This window comes from Lolium perenne, chromosome 2 (genome assembly GCF_019359855.2).
Source record: "Lolium perenne isolate Kyuss_39 chromosome 2, Kyuss_2.0, whole genome shotgun sequence".
Classification (NCBI taxonomy): domain Eukaryota; kingdom Viridiplantae; phylum Streptophyta; class Magnoliopsida; order Poales; family Poaceae; genus Lolium; species Lolium perenne.
In genome coordinates this window covers 140944632-140959625 of record NC_067245.2, presented here as the reverse complement: position 1 = coordinate 140959625, position 14994 = coordinate 140944632, and positions in this window count along the sequence as shown.

The following is a 14994-nucleotide window of genomic DNA, read 5'->3' as shown; positions in this document are numbered from 1 at the left end:
GTGGAGTCCCAAGTGGACTCCACCATAGGGGGCCGGCCACCCCCACATGGGAGGTGGGAATCCCACCTTTGGGTGGGAGTCCTAGTTGGGCTAGGTTTCCCCCTCCTATGGAAGGTTTTGGTTTCGGGTCTTATTCGAAGACTTGGACACCAACACTTGGGATCCACCTATATAATGAGGGGCCAAGGGAGGGGGCCGGCTAACCCCAAGACCATAAGCTGGCCGCCCTTGAGTGGCCGGCCACCCCTCCCAAACCCTAGCTTTGCTCCTCCACTCCATATTGCCCGCGTAGCTTAGCGAAGCTCCGCCGGACTTCTACACCGCCACCGACACCACGCCGTCGTGCTGTCGGATTCAAGAGGAGCTACTACTTCCGCTGCCCGCTGGAACGGGGAGGTGGACGTCGTCTTCATCAACAACCGAACGTGTGACCGAGCACGGAGGTGCTGCCCGTGCGTGGCGCCGGAACCGATCGTGATCAAGATCTTCTACGCGCTTTTGCAAGCGGCAAGTGATCGTCTACCGCAGCAACAAGAGCCTCATCTTGTAGGCTTTGGAATCTCTTCAAGGGTGAGACTCGATACCCCTCGTTGCTACCGTCTTCTAGATTGCATCTTGGCTTGGATTGCGTGTTCGCGGTAGGAAAATTTTTGTTTTCTATGCAACGTTATCCTACAAAGTGGTATCGTAGCCGTGTCTATGCATAGATGGTTGCACGAGTAGAACACAATGGTTTGTGGGCGTTGATGCTCTTGTTATCTTTAGTTTGAGTACTTTGCATCTTTATGGCATAGTGGGATGAAGCGGCTCGGACTAACTTTACATGACCGCGTTCATGAGACTTGTTCCTCGTTCGACATGCAACTTGTATTGCATAAGAGGCTTTGCGGGTGTCTGTCTCTCCTACTATAGTAAAGATTCAATTTACTCTTCTATTGACAACATTAGTATCAACGTTGTGGTTCATGTTCGTAGGTAGATTAGATCTATATCGAAAACCCTAAACCACGTAAAATATGCAAACCAAATTAGAGAGCGTCTAACTTGTTTTTGCAGGGTTTGGTGATGTGATATGGCCATAATGTGATGATGAATATGTATGAGATGATCATTATTGTATTGTGGCAACCGGCAGGAGCCTTATGGTTGTCTTTAAATTTCATGTTGAGTAGTATTTCAAAGTAGTTGTAATAGTTGCTACATGGAGGACAATCATGAAGACGGTGCCATTGACCTTGGTGCTTCGCCGACGATGATGGAGATCATGCCCGAAGATGATGGAGATCATGTCCGTGCTTTGGAGATGAAGATCAAAGGCGCAAAGACAAAAGGGCCATATCATATCACATATGAACTGCATGTGATGTTAATCCTTTTATGCATCTTATTTTGCTTAGATCGCGACGGTAGCATTATAAGATGATCCCTCACTAAAATCTCAAGATAATAAAGTGTTCATCCTTAGTAGCACCGTTATCAAGTCTTATCGTTTCGAAGCATCTCGTGATGATCGGATGTGATAGATTCGATAAGTACATACAACGGGTGCAAGATGCTTTGCACATGCGGATACTAAGGTGGCCTTGACGAGCCTAGCATGTACGGACATGGTCTCGGAACACGTGATACCGAAAGGTAGAGCATGAATCATATGGTTGATATGATGAACACTTTGAGTGTTCGCCATTGAAATCACACCTTTTCTCGTGATGATCGGGTTTAGGTGCGGTGGATTTGGTTCGTGTGATCACTAAGACAATGCGAGGGATATTGTTTTGAGTGGGAGTTCACCTAGGGTTTTAATTATGTTAAATTAAAATTTGAACTCAATTTGTCATAAACTTAGTCTAAACTATTGCAAATATATGTTGTAGAGATGGCGTCCCCAATCAATTTTAATCAGTTCCTAGAGAAAGAGAAACTTAAGAGCAACGGTAGCAACTTCACCGACTGGTTCCGTCATGTGAGGATCTTCCTCTCGGCGGAAATCTGCAATTTGTGCTTGATGCACCGCTAGGTGACCCTCCCGCAGAAGATGAATCCGATGAAGTAAAAGCTGTTTACGCGACTCGGAAAACTCGGTACTCTCAAGTTCGGTGTGCCATCCCGTGCGATCCGGAATCCGATCTTCAAAAACGTTTTGAGCACCATGATCCTCATGAGTTGATGAATGAGCTGAAAGCTATATTCGAGACTCATGCGGCAGTGGAATGCTATGAAGCATCGAAACATTTCTTCAGCTGTATGATGGAAGAAGGCAGCTCCGTTAGTGAGCACATGCTCGCCATGACCGGGCATGCGAAGAAACTCATGACTTGGGAATAGTGATTCCTAACAGATCGGGATTAATCGTGTCCTTCAATCACCGCCACCAAGTTACAAGAACTTTGTGATGAACTACAATATGCAGAACATGAACAAGGAGTTACTCGAACTCTTTGGCATGCTAAAAGCTGCTGAGATTGAGATCAAGAAAGAGCACCAAGTGTTGATGGTCAACAAGACCACCAGTTTCAAGAAACAGGGCAAGTCTAAGGGAAAATTCAAGAAGGGTGGCAAGAAAGCTGCCACGCCTCCTATGAAACCTAAGAACGGCCCTAAGCCCGATGCCGAGTGCTATTATCGCAAGGAGAAGGGACACCGGAAGCGTAATTGCTCCAAGTATCTCGGCTGATCTCAAGAGCGGCCTTGTCAAGAAGAAGAAAGAAGGTATATCTGATATACATGTTATAGATGTTTATCTCACTAGTTCTCGTTCTAGTACCTGGTATTTGATACTGGTTCGGTTGCTCATATTTGTAACTCGAAACAGAACTAAAAAATAAACGACAACTGCTGAAAGATGAAGTGACGATGCGCGTTGGAAATGGATCCAAGGTCAATGTGATCGCAGTCGGCACACTTCCTCTACATCTACCTTCGGGATTAGTTTTAAGCCTAAATAATTGCTATTATGTACCTGCGTTGAGCATGAACATTATATCCGGATCTTGTTTAATGCAAGACGGTTATTCATTCAAGTCTGAGAATAATGGTTGTTCTATTTTTATGAATAATATCTTTTATGGTCGAGCACCACAAAAGAATGGCTTATTTCTGTTAGATCTCGATAGTAGTGATACGCATATACATAACATTGATGCCAAGCGAATTAAACTTAATGATAATTCTACTTATATGTGGCAATCGCTGCCTTGGTCATATTGGAGTGAAACGCATGAAGAAACTCCATACCGATGGATTACTTGAATCACTTGACTTTGAGTCACTTGATAGATGCGAAGCATGTCTAATGGGAAAAATGACAAAGACTCCATTTTCGGTATGATGGAGCGAGCTACCGACTTATTGGAAATCATACATACCGATGTATGTGGACCAATGAGCGTAGCATCGCGCGGTGGTCATCGTTATGTTCTAACCTTCACAGATGATCCGAGTAGATATGGGTATATCTATTTCATGAAACATAAATCCGAAACTTTCGAGAAGTTTAAGGAATTTCAAAGTGAAGTAGAAAATCAACGTAACAAGAAAATCAAATTTCTACGATCCGATCGTGGAGGTGAATATCTGAGTTATGAGTTTGGCATGCATTTAAAGAAATGCGGAATACTTTCACAATTGACACCGCCGGGAACACCTCAACGAAACGGTGTGTCCGAACGTCGTAATCGAACTCTCTTAGATATGGTTCGTAGTATGATGTCTCTTACTGATTTGCCGTTATCATTTTGGAGTTATGCATTAGAGACAGCCGCATTCACTTTAAATAGAGCACCATCAAAATCCGTAGAAACGACACCGTATGAATTATGGTTTAATAAGAAACCTAAGCTGTCGTTCCTGAAAGTTTGGGGTTGCGAAGCCTATGTAAAGAAGTTACAACCGGACAAGCTAGAACCCAAAGCGGAGAAATGCGTCTTCATAGGTTACCCTAAGGAAACTATAGGGTACACTTTCTATCACAGATCCGAAGGCAAAATCTTTGTTGCTAAGAACGGAACCTTTCTTGAGAAAGAATTTCTCACTAAAGAAGTGACTGGAAGAAAAGTAGAACTCGATGAGATTGATGAATCTATACTCGTTGATCGAGTAGCGCAAGCATCGAAGTTGTACTGTACCGCCTACACCGGCAACAGAGGAAGCTAATGATAATGATCATGAAACTTCGAACGAGGAAACCATCGAACCTCGCAGATCGACAAGGGAACGTGCCACTCCCGATTGGTATGATCCTTGTCTAAATGTCATGATTGTAGATAACAATGATGAGGACCCTGCGACGTATGAAGAAGCGATGATGAGCCCAGATTCCAACAAATGGCAAGAAGCCATGAAATCCGAAATGGGATCCATGTATGATAACAAAGTATGGACTTTGGTAGACTTACCTGATAGCCGAAAGGCTGTCGAGAATAAATGGATCTTCAAGAGAAAAACAGATGCCGATGGTAATATTATCGTCTATAAAGCTCGACTTGTCGCAAAGGGTTTCCGACAAATTCAAGGAGTTGACTACGATGAGACTTTCTCACCTGTAGCGAAGCTAAAATCTGTGAGGATTTTGTTAGCAATAGCTGCATTTTTCGATTATGAGATTTGCGTATGGATGTCAAAACGGCGTTCCTTAATGGAGACATTGAGGAAGAGTTGTATATGGTACAACCCAAAGGTTTTGTCGATCCTAAAAATGCCGACAAAGTATGCAAACTTCAGCGCTCAATCTATGGACCGAAGCAAGCATCAAGAAGTTGGAACCGACGCTTTGATAAGGTGATCAAAGACTTCGGGTTTATACAAAGTGTCATGGAGAGGCCTGTATTTACAAGAAAGTGAGTGGGAGCTCTTTAGCATTCCCGATATTATATGTAGATGACATATTATTGATCGGGAATGATATAGAACTATTAAGCAAAGTTGTTAAGGGTTATTTGAATAATAGTTTTTCAATGAAAGACCTTGGTGAAGCATCGTATATATTAGGCATCAAGATTTATAGAGATAGATCAAGACGCCTAATAGGGCTATCACAGAGTACATATCTCGGACAAGATTCTAAAGAAGTTTAGAATGGACGAAAGTAAGAAAGGGTTCTTACCTATGTTACTGTGCAAGGTATTGAGTAAAACTCAAGGACCGGCTACTACAGAAGAAAGAGAAAGGATGAGTAACATCCCCTATGCCTCGGCAGTAGGATCTATCATGTATGCCATGCTATGTACAAGACCGGATATAGCACATGCCGTTAGTTTGACTAGCAGATATCAAAGTGATCCAGAATGGAACATCGGACAGCGGTCAAGAATATCCTGAAGTACTTGAAAAGAACTAAGGATATGTTTCTTTGTTATGGAGGTGACCAAGAGCTCGTTGTAACAAGTTACACCGATGCAAGTTGGAACACCGATCCTGATGACTCTAAGTCACAGTCTGGGTACGTGTTTATATTGAATGGTGCTGCAGTAAGCTGGGCAAGCTCGAAGCAAAGGTGCACGGTGGCGAAGTCTTCAACAGAATCGAGTACATAGCGGCTTCAGAGGCTTCATCGAAGCGGTATGGATGAAGAGGTTCATTGTAGAGCTCGGTGTGGTTCCTAGTGCATTGGACCCATTAATCATTTACTGTGATAACATGGGTGCCATCGCCAATGCACAAGAGCCAAGGTCACACAAGAGGCTGAAGCATATCAAGCTGCGTTACCACTCGATTCGCGAGTACATCGAAGATGGAGAAGTAAAGATTTGCAAAGTACACACCGATCTGAATGTAGCAGATCCATTGACTAAAGCTCTCCCTAGGGCAAAGCATGACCAACACCAAAATGCCATGGGTGTTAGGTATATTACAATGTAATCTAGATTATTGACTCTAGTGCAAGTGGGAGACTCGAAGGAGATATGCCCTAGAGGCAATAATAAAGTGGTTATTATTTATATCTTTATGTTTATGATAAATGTTTATATATCATGCTAGAATTGTATTAACCGAAACATTAGTACATGTGTGATATGTAGACAAACAAGAAGTCCCTAGTATGCCTCTTAAACTAGCTTGTTGATTAATGGATGATTAGTTTCATAATCATGAACATTGGATGTTATTAATAACAAGGTTATGTCATTGTGTGAATGATGTAATGGACACACCCATTTAAGCGTAGCATAAGATCTCGTCATTAAGTTATTTGCTATAAGCTTTCGATACATAGTTACCTAGTCCTTATGACCATGAGATCATGTAAATCACTTATACCGGAAAGGTACTTTGATTACACCAAACACCACTGCGTAAATGGGTGGCTATAAAGGTGGGATTAAGTATCCGGAAAGTATGAGTTGAGGCATATGGATCAACAGTGGGATTTGTCCATCCCGATGACGGATAGATATACTCCGGGCCCTCTCGGTGGAATGTCGTCTAATGTCTTGCAAGCATATGAATGAGTTCATAAGAGACCACATACCACGGTACGAGTAAAGAGTACTTGTCAGAGACGAGGTTGAACAAGGTATAGAGTGATACCGAAGATCAAACCTCGGACAAGTAAAATATCGCGAGACAAAGGGAATTGGTAATATATGTGTATGGTTCATTCGATCACTAAAGTCATCGTTGAATATGTGGGAGCCATTATGGATCTCCAGATCCCGCTATTGGTTATTGGTCGGAGTGAGTACTCAACCATGTCCGCATAGTTCTCGAACCGTAGGGTGACACACTTAAAGTTGGATGTTGAAATGGTAGCACTTGAATTATGGAATGGAGTTCGAATATTTGTTCGGAGTCCCGGATGAGATCCCGGACATCACGAGGAGTTCCGGAATGGTCCGGAGAATAAGATTCATATATAGGATGTCATTTTATGTGAAATAAAATGTCGCGGAAGGTTCTATGGAAGGTTCTAGAAGGTTCTAGAAAAGTCCGGAAGAAACCACCAAGGAAGGTGGAGTCCACAAGGGACTCCACCTCCATGGCCGGCCAGCCCTAGTGGGGGTGGAGTCCCAAGTGGACTCCACCATAGGGGGCCGGCCACCCCCCCACATGGGAGGTGGGAATCCCACCTTTGGGTGGGAGTCCTAGTTGGGCTAGGTTTCCCCCCTCCTATGGAAGGTTTTGGTTTCGGGTCTTATTCGAAGACTTGGACACCAACACTTGGGATCCACCTATATAATGAGGGGCCAAGGGAGGGGGCCGGCTAACCCCAAGACCATAAGCTGGCCGCCCCCCTTGAGTGGCCGGCCACCCCCTCCCAAACCCTAGCTTTGCTCCTCCACTCCATATTGCCCGCGTAGCTTAGCGAAGCTCCGCCGGACTTCTACACCGCCACCGACACCATGCCGTCGTGCTGTCGGATTCAAGAGGAGCTACTACTTCCGCTGCCCGCTGGAACGGGGAGGTGGACGTCGTCTTCATCAACAACCGAACGTGTGACCGAGTACGGAGGTGCTGCCCGTTCGTGGCGCCGGAACCGATCGTGATCAAGATCTTCTACGCGCTTTTGCAAGCGGCAAGTGATCGTCTACCGCAGCAACAAGAGCCTCATCTTGTAGGCTTTGGAATCTCTTCAAGGGTGAGACTCGATACCCCCTCGTTGCTACCGTCTTCTAGATTGCATCTTGGCTTGGATTGCGTGTTCGCGGTAGGAAAATTTTTGTTTTCTATGCAACGTTATCCTACATCGGCATCCTGGAGACACATGTAAACCAGGCCTGCAAGAGCAGAACGGAACCTAGGATTAGCCTCGCAAGCAGATTGAATTGGCAAGATCACCATCGCTGCTTGAATGTGCCCGTGAGAATGACGGTGTCCACGCCAACAGACTGTTGACCCTAAAGAAAATGGACGAATCTCTCGCAGCGACAAACATCTCGGGCAGTGGAGAAGGAGATTCAGGAGATTCTGACCTTGACATCGGCAACGAGTCCCATGAGCACCTTCTCCCGTTTGTGCCTGTCTGTGTCCTACCTGCTCCACCAAGCACAAAAATCCAATCATATGAGAAAAAAACGATGATTAGGTCGATCTAAATTGGCAGCAAACGAACTAAAATACAAGAAGTAGGGAGAGAGAAAGGGGAGGCTGCAGCTCATCCTCTTGGCCAGCAATGCTCCCAGCAATACCTTCACCCGGTGCCGCCACCAGAGCCGTCCCAGAGTTGCCTACTCCTGCTCCTCAACGCCCAAGAGCCGACCTAGGGCCACCTATTGTCTGCAGATACGGGAGAGAAACAAGAGTGAGAGCTGAGAGAAAGGAGAAGTGAACCTAGACGAACCTTAGCCCCATGCTGCTGCCTCACCTCGACCCCTCCTCAGCCGCCAGCGGCCGCCTCAGGTTGGTGATGTCGCAGAGCGTCTTCCTCCTCGCCGCCAGTAGCTTACGCATCGCCGAGGACCCCCTCCATCGAGATCCCGCCTGTCTTGCCCCAGATCCCGCCCCGATTCCTGACAGAGACGTCACCACAACGCCGTCGCTCGTCCTGCCCCAGATCCCGCTGCTCCTGCCCCGATTCGCCCGGCGGCCACCTCCTCACCGCTAGGCCCCGACCCGGCCTCCCGCACGGCCACCTCCTCCAACACCTCAATAGCGGCGGCTCCCGTTGCTTGCTCCGCTGCACTCAGCTTTGTCCAACTCGATGGAGGAGGAGGTGGTGATTGGAGGAGTAGAGAGAGGCGGGGATTGGGCAGCGGAGCAAGGAGGCGGGATTGGGGGAGGAGAGCAGGCAGACGATTGGGCTGGGGGAGTGTTTGACCGATCTAGGGTTTCACCGCGCCTCACGCGCGTGGGAAAAGAATGGCCAAGAAAGATGACCCAAGCGATCTGCTGTCTCTGCCTCTGTCTGGCGGTCCCGCATGAGTCTGGTGCCAGCCGTCACGGACCAATTCAGGGAAACTACCGGTGAAAGAAAACTACTCCCTCCGTTCCTATTTAATCGACGCGGGAGAGGGAAGGCTAATGAATAAGTACCGTATTGATAGAAGTCAATTAAATCTGGACAGAGGTACTATACATCCAACGGATGCAGTGGAAAGCGGGACCAAATATTTACTGTGCACGATAGAAACAACGACCCAGATTATTTGCCCCTCTCAGACCCCCTGGCTGGCCGGGTAGTGTTTGAACATTTATATGAAGTAATATCAAAGGCTCCCTCTAATTCTTTTCTTCTTTTATTTTTCCTCAAGCCTACCATGTTGGTATGCAATGCTTGAGATCTTCCCTGAATTCAAAATGCAGTTCAACTTCAAAATATTCTCATCTCAAAATTTCATAAAAGTTGGCAACTTCAAATGGTTTATAAAACAAAACAAAAAAGCAAAACCTAAAACTAGCCCAGCCCATCTAACGTAACAACGTGCAGCCCAACTAATCTAACCAGCAGACAAAACTCACGTACCTGTCTAAGGAGAGATGCAAGGGCTGAGCCCAGTTCAACGCTACCTCCTCTTCCTGGATGCACACCACGTTGCCCTTTTCTCCTCCTTAAAACGTCCAGTGTAGCCTCAGCTGAACCCTAGCTTTTCTCCCCATCTACGACGCCACCTGCTTCCAACCCCGGCCACAAAAACCACCGCAGCTCGCCGCCGTCCGCCGTCCGCCGCCGTCGCCATGGACCAGCTCGAGCCAACCTGAGCAGTGGAACGGAACCGCCTCGGCTCCCTCTTCCTCGAAGTCTGTTCTCGGAACTCGAGCCGCCAAGTTCTGCTTGGAATCATCCTCGCCGTCGCGCCTTCTTCTCGACCACCGACGGTTGCTGCACGTTTTTCTTCCTTTCCGGCCGTTTCTCTTCGCCGCCAACCCCAGGGTGAGCAGCAGCACCCCATCTCCCTTCTACATGTGCTCCTGCATCTCTGGTTCGAGTTGAAATGGGAGAGATGAGAGGAGAACGAAACCAAGTTCGTAAAAAACGCCCAGTTTTTCTTTTCTACTGCTACGGGACAGCGACTGCCGACGCATCTCACCGCCAGCACAGGCCACGTCAGCACGCTTTCTTCACACCGTTGGAAAGCTGAGAGTGAGGGCTACGACTTTGATTTTGGAATCACTCGATTTCATCGCCTGTAGACAACGCTATCGTCGATACAAAACTGTGTCGTGAATCTGCAGTTTTCAGCCGAGCGCCGCCGCTGTCACGGCCTCAACTTCCGTCGAACCACGCCGCCACTACATTGCTCTGTTTTCACCCAAACTTGTTCCATTTGAGTCATGTCGCACCCTACTCACTCAACTCGTCAAAACCCTCATTCAGAACCGCCCATGCTACTCGCCATCTTCGTCCAAATTTGTCACCGTGAGCTGTCCAGTTTTCAGTTTCAAGGTCATAAAATTCAGTTAACGCCGCCAATGGTACACATTATCTGCAACCTATTTCTAATCAAATCCTCCTGAGCAGCCCACTGGCTGTGCTCCCTGTTTCTCAAACAGGAGACCTGAGTTCGAATCACACCGACGGGGCAGTATTCTAAAGCTTTTTGCAGCTTTTGCCACGCTGGCGCCTACGTGGCACGTGACCCCACTGGTCATTGACCTGGGCTAGTTTCCAGACCTATATAAATGTTTCAGCTCAATTCAAATTTCAGTTCTCAGAAAAATTGCTCACAGATGGTTTTTAAAACATTTTAAAACTGCACTTATACAAATCCAAATTGGACAAACTTTATATCCTTTTTTATCAGAAAAACATGATCTACCCAACCATGAACTTTGTTTCAACTTTTGAACAACTAAAATTGGGTCATTTTTCAAATCTGAACTAAAATTGATGAATTTTGCTAAATTCATAACTTAATATCTATAACTTAATATCTATAAAGATGTGAGGAATTCAAATCTTGCATCTTCATGCATCATTGACATCATCCCTGGATGGTTAAGTTAAAAGTTGCAAATCTGAATTAAAACTATATGTGAGGGTGTTTATCATTTCATGTGAATTATGAGCACCCCACTTAATTTGGCTTGCACATATCATCTTGCCATGTCATCATGCATCATATTGCGCATTGCATAATTGTATTGATTTGTGCTATACTTTCCTTTTATGTGCTTTTTGGTTCTTCTCGAGTAGACACCGACGCACATTAGTTCGAGTAGGAGTACGAGTTCCCCCTGGAGGATCGTGTCGGTGCTTGTACCTCTGATCTGACAGGCGAGCCCACTCCTTCACCTATTTTACATTTACATACTCTCTTTTGATCTATTGCTATCCTTATGTCGCGATTCTGTTGTGGCACGTGTCCTATTCAACCTGTTACCTATATATTCGAGATACACCTCCTCGCCCTACCGTTGTTTGTTGTTTGCCAGCTTTGCGAGTCGTAGGCAAGTTTAGGGTTTTCTGTTGATATCTCGAAATGTTCGGGATATCTTGTTGGGATGTTGACACATGTACCACCTTTTCAAAAGGATGATGATAACTTTTGCTACAACTTAAAATTGCTAAGGGATATAATATTGCAGAGGCATCGGTGAGCCCCTTTGCGAAAGCATCGGATATTTGTCTCGCTTGTGTCCCCTAGGACCCGAGTTCTTGTTATCTGTTTATAAGACCGAGCGCGCTAACCACTCGTGGGAGGATTTATCGGGACCCCCATCACCCATTACCATTTCTCAAGTCTGTTGAAAAGGGGGCCACAACCTTGGTTTTATTTGCCTATGCCATGTATGACATGCTTTATTTATTGTTGCCTTCCGGTGTTTATATTCTGTATTGTACCCCGTGGAACGTTTAGCGAAGCGTGTGGTTTGCACGCCTAGCCGTTAACGCAAACCCTGAGTTCGCATCGGAGTACGGCCGAACTTCGTTTCGGGTAGCTTAGTCGGGTGGCCCCCCTAGGCATTCTTGTTGATCTGGGAACGGTCTTGTTGTGAGACTCCGTACTTGTCTATGTGGGTTCGAGCATGCGTGTATGGTAACATTGGTGCACCCCTGCAGGGTTAAATCTTTTCGGAAAGCTGTGTCCGCGGTTATGGACTTGGAGCTGTTTAACTCGATCATAGAACAACTTACACCTAATGTTGTCGCTAATAAAGTACGAATTACTTGCGTAGTAAGTTAGCCCTATTATAATGGAATGGATGTAAAATTTGGCAACTATGTGAGTGCCTTGTTAGTACCTCTTGGTTAAGGGGGATCGCAATGGCAGGGTTTGTTTGCAGAGTATAGAACTCCTGGAATATGCGCTCTCTCATCTTCTCTATTAGACGGATGTTGTAGCGTGTCTCTGTTGGATAGTTCTTTGCTGCCGCTAAACTCCACCATATAGCCGGGCAAAGTTTACACCGCCCACCAGCAAGCATAGCTGGTCTTGTCTCGCAAGTACGTGCCATTTGGTACTTGCCTCGTTTTTCTTCCTCTTTGTCCGGAACACGCTTTTCGACAAACAGGTACGACAACTAATGACCAGTACGCAGGAGGATACTTTGTCCAGTTCACGGACGACGACTTCGTTGCGTAGCAGGATCGTTCCTAAGGCAGCAGCCTGTGGTATGTTGGTTATGGGAACACCGCTTGTTTATCTTCAGGACTCTTAGTACCATTTGGTTCTTGTCTGTACCCAGACTATTTGGCTATCTTATGTATGATGTAATATTGGGACATGTGTCCTCTGAGTGTCATTTGGATCTTGCTCATTAGAGCGTTGCTATATATATGAACCTTTATTTCCATCTTTTGTGTCATACATAGTCATGTTGTGATATTCGAGCTGTATTCTACCCTCGTATCTTGTGCACAGTGTGTGTATGTGTGAAGTGCACAGGAAGGTGAAGCACTCAGGCTTGGAAAGCCTAACGTGAGCCTTTGAGGTGGGTGTTGTGTGCATGGGCGTGTGATGACCCACAAGTATAGGGGATCGCAACAGTCTTCGAGGGAAGTAAAACCCAAATTTATTGATTCGACACAAGGGGAGGTAAAGAATACTTATAAGCCTTAACAACTGAGTTGTCAATTCAGCTGCACCTGAAAAAGCACTAGTAACAGGGGTGATGTGAAAGCAACAGTAATATGAGAGCAATAGTAATAGTAACACAGCAGCAGTAACAGTAACACAGAGGCAATGGCACCAGAAAATAGTTGATAGTACTTCCAATGTCATATAGAACGAGTATATGATGATGAGAGATGGACCGGGGCTCCCAGCGATCTACACTAGTGGTAACTCTCCAATAACAAGTGACAAGTGTTGGGTGAACACATTACAGTTGGGCAATTGATAGGATTGAAATAGCATTAAGATAGAACATCAATTTATTAATCATGTAGGCATGTTTTCCATATATAGTCATACGTGCTCGCAATGAGAAACTTGCATAACATCTTTTGTCCTACCAGCCGGTGGCAGCCGGGCCTCAAGGGAATCTACTGGCTATTGAGGTACTCCTTTTAATAGAGCACCGGAGCAAAGCATTAACACTTGGTGAAAACATGTGATCCTCATATCACAGCCTTCCCCTCCGGTTGTCCCAATTTCTGTCACTTTGGGGCCTCGGGTTCCGGACAGCAATATGTGCAAACAACTTGTAGATACAATCTAAGCAATAATTATAGAGCTTAAATCTAAGATCATGCCACTCGTGCACTAGTGACAAGCATTAAACACAACAAGATTGCAGCAACAATAACTTCACAAACTTTGTAGATAGACTAATCATAATGTAACAATCCATCGGATCCCAACAAACACAACACCGATTACATCAGATGAATCTCAATCATGTAAGGCAGCTCATGAGATCATTGTATTGAAGTACATGGGATAGAGAGTACCAATTAGCTACTGCTAGAATACGTGGTCCATGGGGGAACTACTCACGGAGCATGATGGAGGCGGTGGCGTCGATGGAGATGGCGTCCGGGGGCACTTCCCCGTCCCGGCGGCATGCCCGAACAGAGATTCTGTCCCCCGAATTGGAGTTTCGCGATGGCGGCAGCGCCCCTGGAGTCTTTCTGGAGTTTCATCAATTGGTATCAAGGTTTTAGGTCGCGAGGGGTCTTATAGGCGAAGAGGCGGCGCAAGGAGGCGCCTGGGGGGCCCACCCCATAGGGCGGCGCGCCCCCCCTCCAGGCTGCGCCGGCCTATGGTCTGGGGGGCCCAGGCCTCCCCTCCGACTCTCCTTCGGTGTCCTGGTCCATCTCGGTGAATTATGATGTTTGGTCTTCGTTTCGTCGAATTCCGAGAATATTGCCCGAACAGCCTTTCTGGAACCAAAAACAGCAGAAAACAGGAACTAGCACTTCGGCATCTTGTTAATAGGTTAGTTCCAGAAAACGCTTAAAACATTATAAAGTGCGAGCAAAACATGTCGGTATTGTCATAAAACAAGCATGGAACATCAGAAATTATAGATACGTTGGAGACGTATCAAGCATCCCCAAGCTTAGTTCCTACTCGCCCTCGAGTAGGTAGACGATAAAAAGAATAATTTCTGTAGTGACATGCTACTTACATAACCTTGATCATACAATTGTAAAGCATATGAAATGAATGAAGTGACTCAAGGCAATGATCTATAGTTGCTAACAGATAGATAACATATAGCAAAACTTTTCATGAATAATACTTTCAAGACAAGCATCAAAAGTCTTGCATAAGAGTTAACTCATAAAGCAATAGATTCAAAGTAAAAGCATGGAAGCAACACAAAGGAAGATATAAGTTTCAGCAGTTGCTTTCAACTTTCAACATGCATATCTCATGGATAATTGTCAACACAAAGTAGAATAATAAGTGCAATAAGCAAGTATGCAAGAATCAATGCACTGTTGACACAAGTGTTTGCTTCTAAGATGGAAGGAAGTAGGTAAACTGACTCAACATAAATTAAAAGAAAGGCCCTTCGCAGAGGGAAGCAGGGATTAAATCATGTGCTAGAGCTTTTTAAGTTTTGAAATCATATAGAGAGCATAAAAGTAGAGTTTTGAGAGGTGTTTGTTGTTGTCAACGAATGGTAGTGGGCACTCTAACCCCCTCATCAAACAGACTTTCAAAGAGC